Source organism: Malus sylvestris, chromosome 11 (genome assembly GCF_916048215.2).
Source record: "Malus sylvestris chromosome 11, drMalSylv7.2, whole genome shotgun sequence".
NCBI classification, from domain to species: domain Eukaryota; kingdom Viridiplantae; phylum Streptophyta; class Magnoliopsida; order Rosales; family Rosaceae; genus Malus; species Malus sylvestris.
This window is the reverse complement of record NC_062270.1, coordinates 519,428-538,339: the sequence shown is the minus strand read 5'-3', so window position 1 is coordinate 538,339 and position 18,912 is coordinate 519,428. Positions and strand designations below refer to the sequence as shown.

The 18,912-nt window shown below is 35.2% G+C and overlaps 1 long non-coding RNA gene and 1 pseudogene across 1 annotated transcript; one reads left to right on the top strand and one right to left on the bottom strand.

Annotated features, from left to right (window-relative positions):
• Positions 1-8,517: 8,517 nt before the first annotated feature.
• LOC126591585 (transcription repressor MYB5-like) lies at positions 8,518-10,427 on the bottom strand (annotated as a pseudogene).
• Positions 10,428-11,573: 1,146 nt separating this feature from the next.
• Positions 11,574-13,166, top strand: LOC126591603 (uncharacterized). The gene is made up of 3 exons (XR_007612446.1): positions 11,574-11,617; positions 11,767-11,942; positions 12,623-13,166. It is a non-coding gene; the product is annotated as an uncharacterized LOC126591603 (long non-coding RNA).
• The last annotated feature ends 5,746 nt before the right edge of the window (positions 13,167-18,912 follow it).

Here is an 18,912-nt window from a genome sequence, read left to right as displayed (position 1 = left end):
GTAAAATACTAAAATGCTTTTTGATTGGTCTAACAAAATATTGAAATGTTTATACTTGTCAACTTGTGTACTTATTTTATTCATATAAAATTCTACAAGCTTTGCCAAATAACGTTGTCCTTGTATAAATGTTTTGATGAAATGACACTTTGGAGTCGACAGAGCACACATCTGAGAATTATTTACTTTTAATTTCTTTGAAACGAGTTTATAGCTCAATTAAATACCTAGTTCAAAGGATATATAAAAATTATTTTCCGTTTCTCCTCTCTCAATATCGCATCTTAAAACCTGTTAGGGGGACAATTGTTGAGTAGGGTTCTAAAATTGGTGGCAATTGGATCAAAATTTAGAAAATACAAAGAACCAACTAGTTTGGTAAGTGCTTGGATTTGTGGTTGAAACATAGATCGTAAGAATGTAGAATGTTTCATCAAATTTTGGCATCCCGTATCTAAGTGGGAATTGTATGTTGAGCTGTAGAATGGTAGGTTCCCATGTCCTTTGCTTAGATATGTTTGACTTTTGAACATAAAATAAAATTCTGACTGTCGGTTGAATTGGTGCTAACATGTAAGTACATGCATAAACATACCCAACAGGATCTTTTCCAGATCCTTTTGGTGAGAATCTTGATATCGTGTGGTCAGTTTTTGTCAAGTACTGTTTGTATTTAATTTTAAATAAAAATATTTAAAATAATTTCTGACCGCATGATTTGCGATAAACGGACATGATTCACGAATTCTCGAAATCCTGATAAAGAGGATCCGGATTCTAAGCATACAACATGCAGTTTTCTATAGGCAAGCCAATTTTGGAGCATTGCTCTTTAAACTGTAAGTATTCCAGCAATTGGTTCCATAGTACTCTAATTTGTTCAAAAGTTAATTTACTTTCTCATTTTATAATCAGCATTTTTTTTTAACTTTTAAATCATTCCACATTAAATATATTTAGTTGTCATTCGTAAGCCACGACATTATTGTTTCTGATTTTTCGGCCTAACTGTTATTAAATAACAATTAGGCCCAAAAATTTTAAATTGTCAAGAAATGGGATAGTAATGTATATGAAGCTAACAGTCTCCCTCACATCCAAACCCAACCCGGCCACGGGTCTGCTGTCCCCAAAATATATGTCTCCTTGGTGTCTCTTCGGTAATTTTGCGACACATGTCCAACACTTAACAGAGAATTAACACTGTTAAGTTCCCTTAACAAACCTCCTCTGCTATTTCTTCGTTTGCAACCACGGGGTTAGAGCAAAACCACTTTTTCAGTTTTCATCTCCTTCAGAAATTGATATATATTGGAAACTCAAATTCTACAATTTCGGATTCAAACATAATGTTTTCCAGTCTTTCCAGTTGACCCAACCCATCCTGAGTTGCTTGACTTATTGCATCTTAATTTTATGTCAATTCTGATAACAAAATTTTTTATTCCCTTCCAATTCGCGAAAATTTGTGTTGCTTGAGAGAGATTAACGATAACCGAAAAATTGATTGATGGAGAGATAAAACGAGTTTGAAATTTGAAATATTGAAAGATACAATGACTTGTTTTGACAAATTCGTTGAGATTAGCAGAGTGGACGTTCCTGGTGGCGTGTGCTCGTAGCTGGTGGTCGCTATCTGAATTGAAATCGTCGTTTTGAATTGTGGGCTCTTGCTGGCGGCGGTGAGGTGTGGAGGAGTAGGTGGGGTCACATTGGTATATAAACACAACACTGTTTTGTTGATGATATGAAGAACAAGGCGGCCGGAAGATATGGAGGATGAGTCCATCGGAATGGTCTGGTACCAGTGGGTGCCTTCATAAGAGAGGACTTAAACGTTCGAACCAAAAATAAAAAAAAAGATTTAACAGTGGTAATTATCTGTTAAGTGTTGGACAGGTGTCGTAATATTAAATAAGAGACATGAAGGAGACATATATTTTGGGGACAGCAGATCTGTGGCCAACCCATTATGCCTTTGGAGATCGAAACGACGAACATACACAATGGAAATAAGTATAACCCTTAAAAGGATAACTGAAATATTTGGGGCGCAGGGGTTGGAGGTTTAGGACCTTTATGAAACCAAATCTTTAATACTTGTTAGAGAATGAATCAATAATGTATATCAAACTAACAACCGCTACATTAGCCGAAAACCTAGTTAGGTTAACACATGCACATATTTGAAAGTTAGGTACACATATGGAATCTAGAATTAAATGTTGAGGCAAGTGTTTGACAAGTGTGTAGAGTTCATTGCACTAAATTCTAAAGCACCGAAATCCTCAAATCGAGCAGTTTGGTGCGGACTGCTGAGAACTGCAGAGATAGGTTTATCCCTGCAACGTAGTACACAAAAATACTGCAAGCACATGTTAAAATGTAGGATCTCAAAAAAAATGCGATACAGACTGTGAGTTGATAGGCGGATGGAAGAAGGAAAAGTAAGAATTTGGCAGCAAAAATTTAGACTAGAAAGTTTGGTCCGTCTAACAAAACACTCTTGACCTTTTTCTTTTGGGTTAGAACGTTTGGTTGGGTTTTACATTTTGCTCAGAAATACTAGCCGGTAATCCTCTTGTAAACAAGACAAAATCTACCGGTCAAATCCCAGACATACAATTCCAACTATAAGCCCCCATTGCAATGGCTCTAGCCTCTAGTGAGCTGCAAGTTTTGGCCTGCAACACCTGAAAGACGCGTGTACTTCCCTCTCAAAAACTGCAAAAACTGGGTGCTTAAAGAAAAATGATTGTAAGAGCTTTCTACAACACGAAGTTTCTTTCTTACCACTTTTTCCAGTTTCAACCTTTATTTTAAGTTACTGAGATTTCCATGACCCCATTTGATCATTGCGTCAGCCTCGTAGAGCAGCAATGCATTCGGCGAAGAGGTCTCGAACCACGGAGACCGTGTACAGTTTCCGAGGACAAATATGTTTCGGTAAGTCATGAAAAACTTATGCTTCTTGTTTTCTGTTTAAATGGTGTTTTGCTTTCATCTTGTGATGATACTTGTTTTCTTCAAGTTTGTGAATGTTAAGTGCTTTTTTGAGAAGCTGGATGGATTATGCATGGACATGGTATGCTTTTGCTTATTATCTAAGTTAGCTAGCCTGCCCAACAACGTTAATATCATCATTAAGTTAAATGAGGCTCAAAATTTGTAGCAAATTTCTACCGTGTTTTCTCTCTTTTATCTGTTTTTTCATGTTTATATGTTTTTTTTAGCTACGAGAAAACTCTTGCGAAGCATTCCATCGTCTATGTTCCTTCTTGTTTGCTTTGGTGGTTGTAGAAGTTTAAGATTTGAGGTTAAGAGTTCTTGTGGGATTTACCTTGCTTTTCTTAATTTCGAAGACTTATTTGCATTAGCATGTATGAAGAGAAAAAGCCACACCATGCGTTGTTAGATAAGAAATATAGTTCGAAAAGGATACATATATAGGGTTGGTTAATCCTATCAATAAGAAGAAATTCATGTTATCATTCTATTACCAAATATTTGAATGGAAACTAAATATTTAATCTCATTTTACCATATGAATTACATTTTTATCACCTTTTTGGAATCATTTTTCCATACTAAAAAAATCAATATCACGACCACACATATGATAAAAGTACGCATTGAGCTATTTTTTCACTTTTTAATTTTTTTTATTTTTGGGTTGTTTTCTACCATTTATCCTGTGAAAAAAAAAATGTTATTATAGCTTGAAAAAAGTGCACCATTAATTGTGCCCATTTAAGACCCATTTGAAATTATGACCCACCATAAGACAAATTCTCAAAGCTTGTTGCCTTTGATAAAAAAAATTCAAAGTGCTAGGAATACAAACACGTACACCTAGTGTCATAATACAATTGATTGATATTAAATTTTAAAATTTAAAGTAATTGTATTGTTACATCTGGTATACCGATTGTGTACCAGCACACTGAAAAATCTCTCGCCTTTGACCCCACAAATTTTAATACAAAAACAAGATGATACTCCTTTTTTATGTTCTTCATGAATTGGAATTGACTTGAATAAAAATTTTAACCCTTTACTCCTAGAAGAGTACCCCAAGAAAATAATTTGTAAACTGCAATTTGCTAAGATTACACCTTGATGCATGTTAATGATGATAAGGAACTGCAATTTGCTAAGAAAAATAAAATGACCCTAATATTTGTAAACTGTTTCTTGTACAAGCCATGTTGAGAAGGAAAACTCGAACAAATGGTCTCAAATATAGAGTAGTGAGAGTAAATTTGTTTAATCACTTGAATTGCAAGTCTGTAAATAACAATGAAAAAGAATATCATCATAAAACCGCGTTTTTGGTTGGAAGCTTTCCCACCCAATAGTTGACTATGCAGATATAGGATCTAAAGAGCAAACACGAATGGCTAGCTTAGCTTAGATTGGTAGTTGATACGCTTGTATCAATGTTCACGGACATGGACATCAATGGAGTGTTAGATATATATATATACACACACACACACAGATATATATATATATGTATATGTATATCATGAGGAAATAGAAATTAAGAGAACATAAGTTTTAAATAGTCAAACAAGTTGCAGTAGAAGCTACTGAATTGGTATGCAACAGGTCAACCATCTACCAATCGCAGAAGACTGGTAGTTTGAACCTTAAGGGGAGGGTCAGATGCAACAATTTTGGGATACACAGGTCACCCCACAACGGAAGCCACTAGGAATAGCCTAGTGGTGAGGGTGTGGGTGAGGGGTGGGGTAGATTAGGTCCCAGGATCGAGGCCCGGTGTGGGTGGGGTGGGGTGGAAAAAAAAAAAAAAAAAAAAAGAAAAAAAAAAAGGGTCACACCACAATGGTCCTCAACAGTTAGGAGCCAACAACTATTGTCAGGGCTAAACGGCCCATTTAGAATTCAATGTCAGTTAAAATCAGGCCACATACCCAATACCAGGTAGGCTTCTGTTTCCTTCCCTTCCAGTTTGCTGGAGCTCCAACTCCACCTGGTTAAATTCTTCAAAAATTATTATAGGATAGTAGAAATAAAATGATTGCATGTGCCTCGACAAAGGGATCAAATGCCCTGTGTTTGAGTGAGGGACTTTAGTCCCAAGGAATATAGGTTAAATAAGGAAGAAATAGACTAAAACAGGATTAAAAAAGTAGTGCATAATCATTATGAAGATATATATGTGTGCGTAATTCTCATGGATTGCTTTTGTAATACCCTTTGGCAAAGTTTGGGTAAGGGATTTCCAAGTCATGGGATTGAAAGCCAAATTGTAAAGAGAAAAAAGGTCGTACCCAGTGCATAAGGCTCCCGCTTTACCCAGTGCCAAATTGTAAAGAGAATGATCACAAAATGTTGGATATAATGGATTAGGAAATGTACCGTCCATAGAACATTACAAAGACATGTAAGAGAGATTTGTAAATGATATATTCCACGAATGAATTAGCTAATCCTTCCTATCCAACATTTTGTGATCTTTTTCTTTATAATTTGGCTTTTAATCTTATAACTTGAAAATCCCTTGCGCAAACATAGCATTTATATAATGGTTCATAGTTTTGTTCTTTACTAATTTAGCCTTAATGCCTTGATACTTTGTAAGTCCCTCATCCAAACACAACCCAACCCAACTAATTTTATAGCTCATATTAAAAGACATGAAGTTTGTGAGACCACATGTTTAGAGGAGGTGCTCGTGAAAATATTCAGGCTTTTTATCAACAAAAAGAAAAGTTAGGATTTTAATTGTTGTAATATTTATGGTACATCTATAAACAATATATGCTTTTAGAAGCGAAGATGTAAGTTAAGTTATATAGGGTCTCAGAAAACGAGGCGTAAGCCTTGAGGCGGTGAGGGGTGAACATGTCGTGTCCTTGCTCTATTATGAAAAATGGTAATGTTAAGAATACCAAATTTCTAAGAGTAATGTTAGGAGGTTAAATTTGTAAACAAATTTTACAAACTAAATGATGTTTCATCAATAAGAAATGAACATATTTATCAACGTTTAAGTATTAATCAAATTATCAACTTTCATGTCACTTAGTCTAAAAAAAATTTATTACAAATTTAGTCTCCCTATCATTACTCAATTTCTAAATCAAATTTTGTAAACCACACGACGTGAATGTTAATGATTGGATTATGACTTTGTGTTGATTAACGTGTTTATTTTTTATTAGTGACACATCATTTAATTTAAAATTTTAGTCTCCTAGCATTGTCCTAGCTATGATAAAATATACGAGATGTCATAGAGGGAGATAGGGTGCAATAAGCCATTAGCCAGGTGTGTGAGCCATCTTCTATCTTAAATAATTAGAACGACCATGTTGATGTTATCCAACGGTCAGGATATGATTAACATGCATATATGCATCAAGGGCGTACACTCCACTGATTTCGTTTTATTCTCCATGCATGGTTCTGCAGGAAGCTCACACGACGATCGCATCAGAAATGTTGGGAGGGAGACTGATTGAAAGTAATCAACAAAATCTTGTTCCATAGATGATCAAGTCTACACATTGAAGAATTATATCATGTTCTGCTACGAGTAAGTGACTTTCATCCTTGACATGTATGCATATTGCATAATATTGCATAATATTGCACGATGACTTAATTATATAGCTTCTCGATTATTGGGGTTTGCTGAGAACCTACATATATCGTGTGTGGACTTAACATACTGCGTACTAATTCTATCTAAACACAATCTGCATACCAAATGTTCTAGAACACCCCAAAAATACACTGTTCTGGAAATGTTCATGCTGCAAACCATTTAGCATTTAGCATTTTTACTACGATAGAGATATTTCAGTACCACAGAATAATTCTCAAATATATATGAGTGTTGCTTTAACAAATACCATCTTTGCCTATCAATATACCCTCGACCGCTCACACTCATGGCAATTTAACTGTCACTTTATATTTAACTCCCTATGTTATAGGCTTTGAGAATCGCAACCTGTGTTTTCTGAATGCCATTTTTGTTTCCGATAGCTTCCATCTTTAGTTCTCTCAGTTACCTTCACAATACCCACTTCACTCAAACACGTAGATGAATACGGGATAGATTACGATGTTACACTAATGCCCAAAAATACATGCACACTGTTTCAAATAGACAAATGGCTACAAAAATGCATACCAGAATAGAAAACTGACGAATTATTCATAAAGTAATTGATCACAAGGTTATATATGCTAAGTACCTTTTCATATTGGTATGTGGCCTGGCCTGTGGCAATTGGCCTATGGCCATAGCTATCAGTGGTTTTAGGAATCAGTAACAGTGGCTTAATTAACCCCAGATTTTTCGTAGTATAACTAGCTTGAGTTTAAAGTTATATATACGGTTAGAATTCAAGCCTTTAATAAAATTAATGTCTTCTAAGGTGTATATGTATTAATAGGTTTGAGTACTTATGTTCAAATTACACGGTTATTCACCTTCTACTAATAGAATGCACGAATACGTGCTCACTACTAAAGGTTGCACCAAAACATATTTCTAACTAATACCATGCATTGATCTTTCATTTATAAGAACTTTTTAATCTTTCTTTCTCTTTCTCTTGTTCATTTTACATCAGTAGTTGTGTCTATAACTTTGATACATTGTTGCAATATTCCCTATCCTATCCGTTTAAGTTTTTGGAGCTAGTCATGTATAAGGAAATGATAAACACTACTATGTTTCATGTTTTTGTTATCGCCTCAAATGTTTTTGATGATTTAGATTGTGAATGTGACATCTTATTAATATCTACAATGATTATAACCTTTTATGCACGCATGATCTTTGCCTTGTAACGTATTTTGGAATCATATCTAGCTTCATTTACTCATTTTTCATGCTTACCCTCAACGATCAATTTGTTTAAAATATGGTTGTAGAACTATAGTCTTTTATCTCCCAGATGCATCATATGCTACATGTAATAAGATTTCAGAAAGATGTCAAATATTTACCACGCTTGTGCACAAAATGAAAGCGGATATACCAAAAAACATTAGTACAATATTTATTTAGGATTTAAGAAAAGGAGATTTTTATATGTTCATGTCATATATATGTATATCTGATTGTCATAGATCATTTGTTTCTAATTAGTATATATATGAGATATAAACATCAAAGAATAGATTAAGTCCCAATATTGACCATGAAAGTAAAGTGAAAGCTTCAATGTTTAAGAACTTTCGGGATATTTTGCACCTTCTTCTTCTTCATTGAATTAACATATCGATCCCCCTCCATGAACTTGTGCATGCGGTGAATATCACACTTTAGAAAGAATGAACAGATATATAATTTCCTTCCATGAAGATTAACTTTAATTAAGCATCTTACACTGTATGGATATATGCATGCAAAGTGTTTAAATTCTTTTGTGCATTTGTCATCAGGGTTACAAACCCTATATATGTATGGAAAGTGATAAATGTGGCAGATGTATAAAACATGAAATTGATTCACGCATAAATTACTCTATATACTTCTAAATACAAATTAATTAACATTGATCAAATTTATGTTTGTTTTACAACACCGGTAACATATATAGATAGATAGATGATATTACAAACGTGATCGACAATACATTGATATACGCCCCCATTCGTAGAGCGATGTTGGGGTAGTCGAATAATTAAGAATAGAGATAGCACACACAAAATCACATTTCATATGATATTTCAAACCCTAGCTAGGACTAATTTCTACATATAAATTAACTAATTAAGCAACTGCATTGCTTGTTCAACATGCACAGTGAGATTGATCAATCAAACAGGTGGCTAGCTGCTACTCCGTTTGATCATTAACCCTCTGGTGATCATTTTGGATGAAAGCAGAAGACATGAGCACAGCAGACTCCCAGCCAAATGTTGATGGCGCCGTAGTAGCACTAGTCATATTAATCAAAGGAAGGTTCTCGGAACGAGCAGCAGCTGCGTGTGCACTAACATTCCCATTCTGCAGTACTTGTTGCAATTGGTGTTGTCCAGGAAATGGATCCTCATTGATCAACGAATTCAGAAACGAAGAGAAGACGTCGTCCTCTTCATTTCCTCCTCCCGCAAGTAGTACTCCACCGTGGCTGTTGTTGCTCCTCAAACTCAAAGTACCCGTTGCCGCGGCCGAAGAAGAAGCATCGGGATTGTTGATGGACGTGATCATATTTGCAAAGCCATGGACTATAGTGCCCAGATCATGATCAGCAATTGCGATGTTTCCATCATTACGGCTGTTATTTGGATCCCCTTCTTTATGGACAAGACGATCAGAAGGGGGACTAGGGTTAGGGTTTGAGAACCGATCATTGGCTTTGGAAGAAGAAGCAACAGCAGTTGATTTGTTTGTGTTGTCCACGTCAGCATCATCAGCAGCAGAGTGATGATCTGGATTGAGAGGCTTGTGGGTTCTGGGATCTATGCCTTGGCTTATCAGCTTCTTGCTCAGGTGTGTGTTCCAGTAGTTCTTTATCTCATTGTCCGTACGGCCTGGAATCCTCCCAGCTATCAAAGACCACCTGCACACATCCAAATTAATTAAACCCTAAATTTTATATAATGGATATCAACAGTGAAACCCTAAACCCAAACTAGTAATAAAATGGTGATAAATTTGTTGGGTGGATATATGGATATTGTTTGTCGAAGAAAATCGCGACAAATTAGTTTCTCTGAAATCTAACAAATGTTGTGTGTGTGTAAATGTACCGATTGCCCAGAAGGCGATGGAGGCGAAGGATGAGATCTTCTTCATCGGGGGCGATCTGGCCGCGCTTGACAGAAGGCGGAGATAGTTCATCCAGCGGAGGCGGCAGCTCTTACCGCAGCGGAGCAACCCAGCCCGCTTGGGAAGGGTCCGCCACCGTCCCTCTCCTTCTTTCTTGATGTAATTTGCCAGCAGCTCGTCCTCTTCGGGAGTCCAAGGCCCTCTCTTCAAACCCACCTTTGCGCAACACGGCGTCTTGGTCCCTCCAGCAACCCCAGCCGCCTTGCTCGACGAGGACGACGCTGTTATCGTCGTTTGCATCTTAGCACTTGCTGCTGCCGCTGCTTTCGACGAAGACGATGGGTTCCTCATTGTAAAGCTTTTTCAGTGTTTTTTTTTCTTCTGAGTAGGAGTGGATCGAATGCGAATACAAATGGAGATTTGATATCTTGAGAACCTGATCTTGTTTTTCTTACTTCTGTGAGGTTTTAAGATGCTGCGTTTGTGTGTAGGTGGATTTTAGTTTTGCATCTTTAATTTGTTTGGTAGTGAGGATGGGGGATGAGAGATAGAGAGAGAGAGAGAGATGAGAGATGGGGAGCCGTGACACACAGTGCTGGGTTTTGTTGTAATAATATTCTAATAGGCAGCTAAATATACTCTCACGCACCACTCTATTGCTTTAACACCACTCGCATTATTAGTGCTATATTAATTGAGGGGGTAGCTGAGTGATATTCTTTGGCTCCACCTCTCTCACAAACACAAATATCACTGTCTGCTGCTTTTGGTTAATTCAGCCTCACGTGTTGAGGGGGTAGCTGAGTGATTTGTTGTTGAATTGAATGAATGACTCGATGAGTCTCAGGGCTGGTTTGATATTACTATACTTTGAAAAAAATTACTTTTGCTGTGCTGTGATAATAAGTTTATTTTTGCTGTTTCACGTTATTAGTTTTTTTTTACCCACAATTGTGAAAATAAGTTGTTTTTATATGTTTACCAAATATCTTTTTGAATTCACTTTTTTATACCCATTTTTTTTTATAAAATAATTTCAATACCAAACCAGAATTCACCACATGATCACCTTCCTAAAAAATAATAATATTAAGTAGACCAAATTTTTAAGAGTAAATTGTAGCTATGGTCCCTAAACTTTACTCAAATTGGAGCAATGGTCCTTCAACTAAAAATTCATTACCATTGGTCCTTCAACTCATTAAAACGTGCAGTTATGGTCCCTCAACTAAAAATCCATTACCTTTGGTCCCTCAATTTTAATCAAACTAGAGAAATGGTCCCTTAACTTTATCCCAATTGTAGCTATGGTCCTTCAAATATAACTCGTTTTGACAAATTTTTTTACGTAGTTGACAAAAATGACCATAATTACACACTTTGATGAGTTGAGGGACCCTAATTAAATAAAAGGAAAACTAATGAAAAGGGTTTGAAAACTTTAAATGTTAACCAAAAACCATGTACTAACTTTATTTAATGGTTAGGACAAAGTCCAATACTAAACCAGCCCAATTAAAATGGCCCAAATATTAAATTTCCGATTTTGTCCCTGACGGCAAAGCCTACGTCCGTCTAATATCTCCCTTCATTTATGGAGGATCTCTCTGCTATTGTCCGTCTCCCCCATTTCTTCTTGGCATTCAAAACCTTTCATTTTTCTTTCTAATTTCGCATCGCAGCTCCATCTCTGTCTTTGCCAGTATGCAAAACCCACATATCCGGCCCCAAACTTAATTTTGAGTCGTCTTCATCTCTGTCAAAATCGCAGAAGATCACCGATTCTCTCTCCCAAAATTTCCCAATAAATATGAGCAAGGGACCTGGACTTTTAACCATCGGCAAAAAAGCAAGGTTAAGCAATCATTTTCACTCTCTCTCTCTCTCTCTCTCTCTCTCTCTCTCTCTCTCTCTCTTCGTCTCTGCGATATTTCTACTGTTTTTTCGTCTCTCGATTGCGCGTAATTAGCATCTAAAACCTTGCATTTTGGCTTCTGTTGCAGATCTTCTGACGAATGACTACAGCTCCGATCGGAAATTCACCGTCTCGATTGTGTCAGTTTGGAGTTGTTACTATGTATCATCTCTTTTCTTTGTTTCATATTATTCTAGACTTCGATATTTATGTGCATGCATCTAATATTGACATGGATCCAAGCACAAATCTCAGAAAAAAGAGGTATAAATCTTTGTCTGACTTTTTTATTCAAATTGTTGTGCTTATTGAGCTACAAAACAACCAATGTATGATATATTTGTATGTATAGTTTGTGAATTGGGCATGAACATTTATTTGGGTAAGCTTGAATTCTGCATATAAACTGTTTGTTTAGGTTAATTTGTTGTCTGGAGCTGAAACTTTCCTTGCTGCTATTTATCTATTTCTATTGACCTTTCGCATTAGCGAAAATGATAAATGACAGTATTCATTTAATTACCTTGCCACGATTTAGCTGTACCTCTAAAGACCTATCTTCCTGATGGAGATATTGATTTGATTGCTTTCGGTGTTGTGAATGTTGAGGAGGCGCTGGCCAATGACATTTGCACTGTCCTTGAAAGGGAATATCAAAATATGGCTGCTGAGTTTATGGTGAAAGATGTCTAGTTGATTCGGGCTAAGGTTTTTAGCTTTTACCTCTTAACTTTATTAGATTGATGATAGGTATAAGTTACAACTTAGTGTTGACGCTGCCATCTATGTCTAGTAAAGTTTTTGTGCTGAGTTGATGTTGTGTAACTTGCATTTCCCTTTAATTAAATTATTACGTGCTTGTCTATGTCATTAGTCATTATTTTGATTCTAGTTAACAAACTTTTGATTTTCCTCTGTAAGACTATTTGTTTTTGTTGTGGCAGGTCAAGCTTGTAAAGTGCCTTGTACAAAATATTGGGGTCGATATTTCCTTCACATAGTTTGGAGGGCTATGTACACTATGCTTTCATGTGCAGTCATTCACACAGAGCTAAATTGAAAATGAAGTTCAATTTCTCACAAATGAATTAAATGATTTACCAGATTTCATTCGTATAATCGGATTCTTTTTGGGAAGCTCTGAGTTGTCTAATGAAACTGGTATTTCAAGTCTTCTATTAAAAGTATATGCTGACTTATGCCTTATAAGTTATAACCGATAACCTTGAATGGTATGTAATTAGTCGTACTCTGTTGAGTGGTGACTCCACCTGCTTCTGTTCTTTTCATATAGTTTTACTTTAATCTTATGATATGTTTTTGGTGATCTGAGTGGTTTGTGATTTTTTGGATGTATGTCCCTCGTTATTTAGCTTCCCTAAACATATCCATGATGGGCTCTCATAATAGCACCTTGCTTTAATTAGTATGCTACTGCGTTTGAAAAGATGTTCTTGGTGCCTATCATGGTTTGTTTTCGACATATACTTTGGAGACTTTGGTTCTGTATATTTTCCATCTCTTCCATTCATCGTTGTATGGTCCTCCAGCGGTGAGTGCTTTAACGCTTTAGCACTAGGAAACTACACCAAATCGAATATTTTTATTTTTTTTTATTTTTCTGTTTGGTTGATGAGAAAATGATGAAAAAGTTGGTGCTGAAATCTGTGTGAATTCGTGTATCTTGATTGGCACTTTGATGGAATTTGATCTGACAATGCATGTTGCAGTGGAGGAGAATCACATGCTCGAATAGGAAGGGGGAATGACCATGATGGATATACCAATTAACAGGCTTATAAGATGCCGAGGGTATCAGCCAACGGGAAAAAGCAAATCTAATGCATCTCATGCGGCATGATGAACAACTCTTGTGGGGTACGTTGGACCTTCAGGAAAAATGAAGCTATACAGACAAGCCTTTAACCTTGTGTTTGTGGCCATTCTCAGCTCCTTGGGGTTCCTAAGTTTAGTAGGATATACAACATATGATTATGTAACAAGTAGATATGTTTTCTACAAACAAGTTTCTTCCCTTCAGGGGTGTTGAATTAAGTGTACAAATTAAGCTTGAGCACCCGAATTGGTACTGCTTTCTTGTTCGAGCGCATGTTAACCATGCAGAAATGACCTATTACCGACTTATACATCATGCATGGTCGTCGCCAATAAAGTTAGATGGCGAGTTCAAAATATGTGGAAAGTTTTCTTGAAATTACATCAAATTATTTTTGAGCCTATGAGCAACTAAACTATACAAGCCCTAGTTTAGTTTAGATCAAATGATTTATTAAACCAAACACTAGTATTATCACTATTTTGTAAACTAGTACTGTGACTATTTCGTAAACTAAATACTGACTATTTCTTAAACCAAAAACTAACTATTTCGTAAACTAAATAGATTATTTCTTAAAACATTGAATACTTCTTAAACCGAACACTATTTCTTAAACTAAACATTGACTACTTTTTAAACTGAACAATATTTCTTAAACTAAACACTAACTATTTCTTAAACGGAACACTAATACTATCACTACTTCTTAAACTGAACACTGACTATTTCATAAATTGAACACTAACTATTTCTTAAACTGAACGCTAGTACTATTACTATTTCGTAAACTAAACACTGACTATTTCTTAAACTAAAAACCTTGTAAACTAAACACATTATTTCTTAAACCTAACACTAGTACCATCACTATTTCGTAAACTAAATAGACTATTTATTAAACCAAGTAATAGTACTATCACTATTTTGTAAACTAAGCACTGACTATTTCTTAAACCAAACACTAGTATTATTACTATTATTTTGTAAACTAGTACTGTGACTATTTCGTAAACTAAATACTGACTATTTCTTAAACCAAAAACTAACTATTTCGTAAACTAAACACTGACTATTTCTTAAATTGAACATTGACTACTTCTTAAACCGAACACTATTTCTTAAACTAAACATTGACTACTTTTTAAACTGAACAATATTTCTTAAACTAAACACTAACTATTTCTTAAACGGAACACTAATACTATCACTACTTCTTAAACTGAACACCGACTATTTCATAAATTGAACACTAACTATTTCTTAAACTGAACGCTAGTACTATTACTATTTCCTAAACTAAACACTGACTATTTCTTAAACTAAAAACCTTGTAAACTAAACACATTATTTCTTAAACCTAACACTAGTACTATCACTATTTCGTAAACTAAATAGATTATTTATTAAACCAAGTAATAGTACTATCACCATTTTGTAAACTAAGCACTGACTATTTCTTAAACCAAACACTAGTATTATCACTATTTTGTAAACTAGTACTGTGACTATTTCGTAAACTAAATACTGACTATTTCTTAAACCAAAAACTAACTATTTCGTAAACTAAATAGACTATTTCTTAAATTGAACATTGACTGCTTCTTAAACTGAACACTATTTCTTAAACTAAACATTGACTACTTTTTAAACTGAACAATATTTCTTAAACTAAACACTAACTATTTCTTAAACGGAACACCAATACTATCACTGCTTCTTAAACTGAACACTGACTATTTCATAAATTGAACACTAACTATTTCTTAAACTGAACGCTAGTACTATTACTATTTCGTAAACTAAACACTGACTATTTCTTAAACTAAAAACCTTGTAAACTAAACACATTATTTCTTAAACCTAACACTAGTACTATCACTATTTTGTAAACTAAATAGACAATTTATTAAACCAAGTAATAGTACTATCACTATTTTGTAAACTAAGCACTGACTATTTCTTAAACCAAACACTAACTATTTTGTAAACTAAACACTGACTATTTCTTAAACCAAAAACTAATTATTTCCTACCTGATTTGGATGCCATTTAACATTACATGTTGAGTCGTTTATCAAGTTTCAAGTTACTAAATAGCTAGTCCACTTTTAGAATGTTTTTCTTCGAGTATTTATGTGAACGTACATGGACATGTTTTTGTGGGTGAGAGTGGCTAATTGCCTTTTCTTTTCCTAGACTATTTATTCTCTTGTAGTCCTGGTTTTTCATGTATTTGGTGTTAGGATATATAATTAATAACAATTGCAAACCGAGAGAGAGAGAGAGAGAGAGAGAGAGAGAGAGAGAGAGAGAGAGAGAGAGAGAGAGAGAGAGAGAGAGAGAGAGAGAGAGAGAGAGAGAGAGAGAGAGAGAGAGAAATGGTTAACCAACGATATAGGAGGGAGGATGGATGGGAGGGTGATTGTTCTTGTTTGCAGGGAGTCTCAGTGAATTGCGTCACAATTTTAAGTTTAGTTGGAAGGAAGGAATTGGATCTTGGGTTATAATAGTTTCTTACTTGTCACGTCACATATCTTGTTTACAGAAAATCCAATTTTCTAGATTTTCATGAATTGATTTTTGTGTAATATGAGCTGGATTTTCATGAGCAGACTGCAATTTGACCAACTGTTTACTTAATAGAGGTTAAGCATGTAGAAAGCACAGGGCAAAGTATTTCTCTGTTTGATATCTATGTGATATGAGCTGGATTCCTCTTCAGCATGCAATTTGACCAAAATAACCAACACTATTTCTGAAAGAAAAGAAAACACACGGCAAAGTATTTCTCCGTTTGATATCTGTTCCATTTTAAGAGGTCATGAGCAGACTGCAATGAAGAAGCACCAAAATCTTGGAAACCTTGCTTCACAGCTTGCACTGTGTATGGTATGAACTTCAAAATAGAACCTTTGTCTGCAACTGCCCTAACTACCCCCTGTACAATTTCCAGCTTAGCTGTATTGCCCAAGTACCTCTGATCACTCCCTTTTGTCATTGCTTCAAGAGATTCCATGCCTCGACATTTTTTACTTGGCGACCATTCTAATACAAAACATGAAATCACTTGTATCCAACTGTTTACTTAATAGAGGTTAAGCATGTAGAAAGCTAATCAACAATGACAAAGAAATAACAAACAACATGTTGAAAATCCAATGCAATTTATATATACAACTTTTGCTTTTAGTTTAGAAATAAAGGAAGATGCACATCATTGGGTCGTAGATTAGATTAGCAAAGAGACCCTCTGTTCAAAATTAAAAAAATTCAACCAATTGCTTAATATATGGCAAAATATAGTTGCTCCAAAAATTCCACAATTAACTAGAACAAATTGAGGGACAAACTTTCAAAACGCAACAACTATTACTATTGCTTCAAGGGAACGGGTTTCATGGAAGTGATCTAAAACCCACAAGCAATTCACACAGAAATCGATCTAATCACAAATATCAAACAATTACCACTACCCAGTCCATCAATTCATCCATAAACGAACAAACAAAAAACCATAAAATTTTCAAAAACTTTCAGGAAACTAACATCTAAAGGAATCAGAATCAAATCGAACAAATAGAATGACACGGGATTTAATTAAATAAATAATAGTCTGCAGCAAAGAGACAAAGATCTGACCGAACCTAGAACAAGCAGACGAGATCGACTGGAAGATTCAGGGGATTTATTTTCTAGCCAAATCGCAGCAAATCGAGCGCGGTGGGAGACTGCGACGGCGAGCGAGCTGGGATTTAATTAAGCAACTGTAATATTTGCTTTTTCTGTTCTTTTGTTCACTTGAAATGTTGTACAGTTTTTTTACCAGAATTGGCTGACGGAATGGTTCCGTTAGGGGTAAGAATTGGAAAAAAAATTATTCCGTTTTGGGCTTTTAATTCAGCCCATGTGTTTTCAATGTTTGTGAGGTCTAACATAGATTAGTTGTGTCCTTATGATTAAATATGAAGCCCTTTTGGTTAAATAATAATATATGATGGTTTTTGGTTGAACTAAACTTAGCTCAAACCCTTTTCATTAAAGCTCCCTTAAATAAATGGTTATTCCAACATAACATATTTTGACAAAATTTTGAAGAAATTAATGAAAAGGACTATAGCTACACATTTTGATAAGTTGAGGGACCAATGGTAATGGATTTTTAGTTGAGGGACCATTGCTCCAATTTAAGTAAAGTTCAGGGACCATTGCTACAATTTACTCAATTTTTAAACAAATGATATTTCATTAATAGAAAATAAGAATGTTAATCAACAACAGTTAAGTAATAATTAAATTATTAACAACTATTTACAAAATTTAGTTTAAAAATTTATTCTCAATTTAGTGCACTCACAATGTTTTTACTTTTATTGTTTCACAGTATTGGAGTTCTTACATTTAATGTATATCTAATAGTTTTGCATAGTTTTTATATTTATAATTTTTTTAGTTGAATTATGAAAAATAATAGTGACTTGTGAACTTATATGACGACTTTCAGTCATTGATTTCAATCAATTTATTCACTTTTTAAACAGAATACCTCGAATGCATGAGTTAATCATCTTAATTACTTACTAACATACAACCTTTTGCTTTCTTGTTTATAATTTCACACTAACCTTAGTTGAATGCGCGTGGGAGAGTTTTAGACTAACCTTAGTTGAATGCGCGTGGGAGAGTTTTAGACTAACCTTAGTTGAATGCGCGTGGGAGTGTGGGAGTTCGCATCATGAAGTGAAGCAGCAAAGGACAGCGAGGATGGTTCAAGGTGGGACCCGGAGAGCACTCAGCAACCTTTTTCTTTTATTTTCTATATTATTTTTTCAGAAGAAAATTTTAAATAAAAATTATAACCACCCAGTGCCACTCTCAAGTCTTCGCATAATCAACGATCTGGATTTTTCTCTGTTCACGATTAAATCATGCACCGCATACACACCTGATCCCAACCCCCAATCATGAGACAGAGACGCTGAGACTTGCTGCTTCCCACTCCCCAGCAAAACTTTGAGAAATGATGGATCTGAGATCAAGTTTCTCTACCTTCACGGATGAAATTTAAAGCTGATGGGTCACATTTATAGTACAAAAAAATCATCTCAAAACAAAGGATAATACTTGGATGCAATCACAACCCAAGAGTTATCCCGAAAGCAAACCATTTACTCATTTACAAACACTACTGTATAAATTCATGTTGGCAATGTCTAATCTCAAGTGCTTGGATTTCTGCTCCGAGTTGAAGCATCTCGCACTTCTGAGAAACCTTTAGAAAGTGCGAGATGCTTCAACTCAGAGCAGAATCAATCTAGTCAAAGAGGCGCACCATCAATACTAGTACCACCTCCTTAATTAACGTCTTATCCACAATTGAATCGGTAAATAACAAGC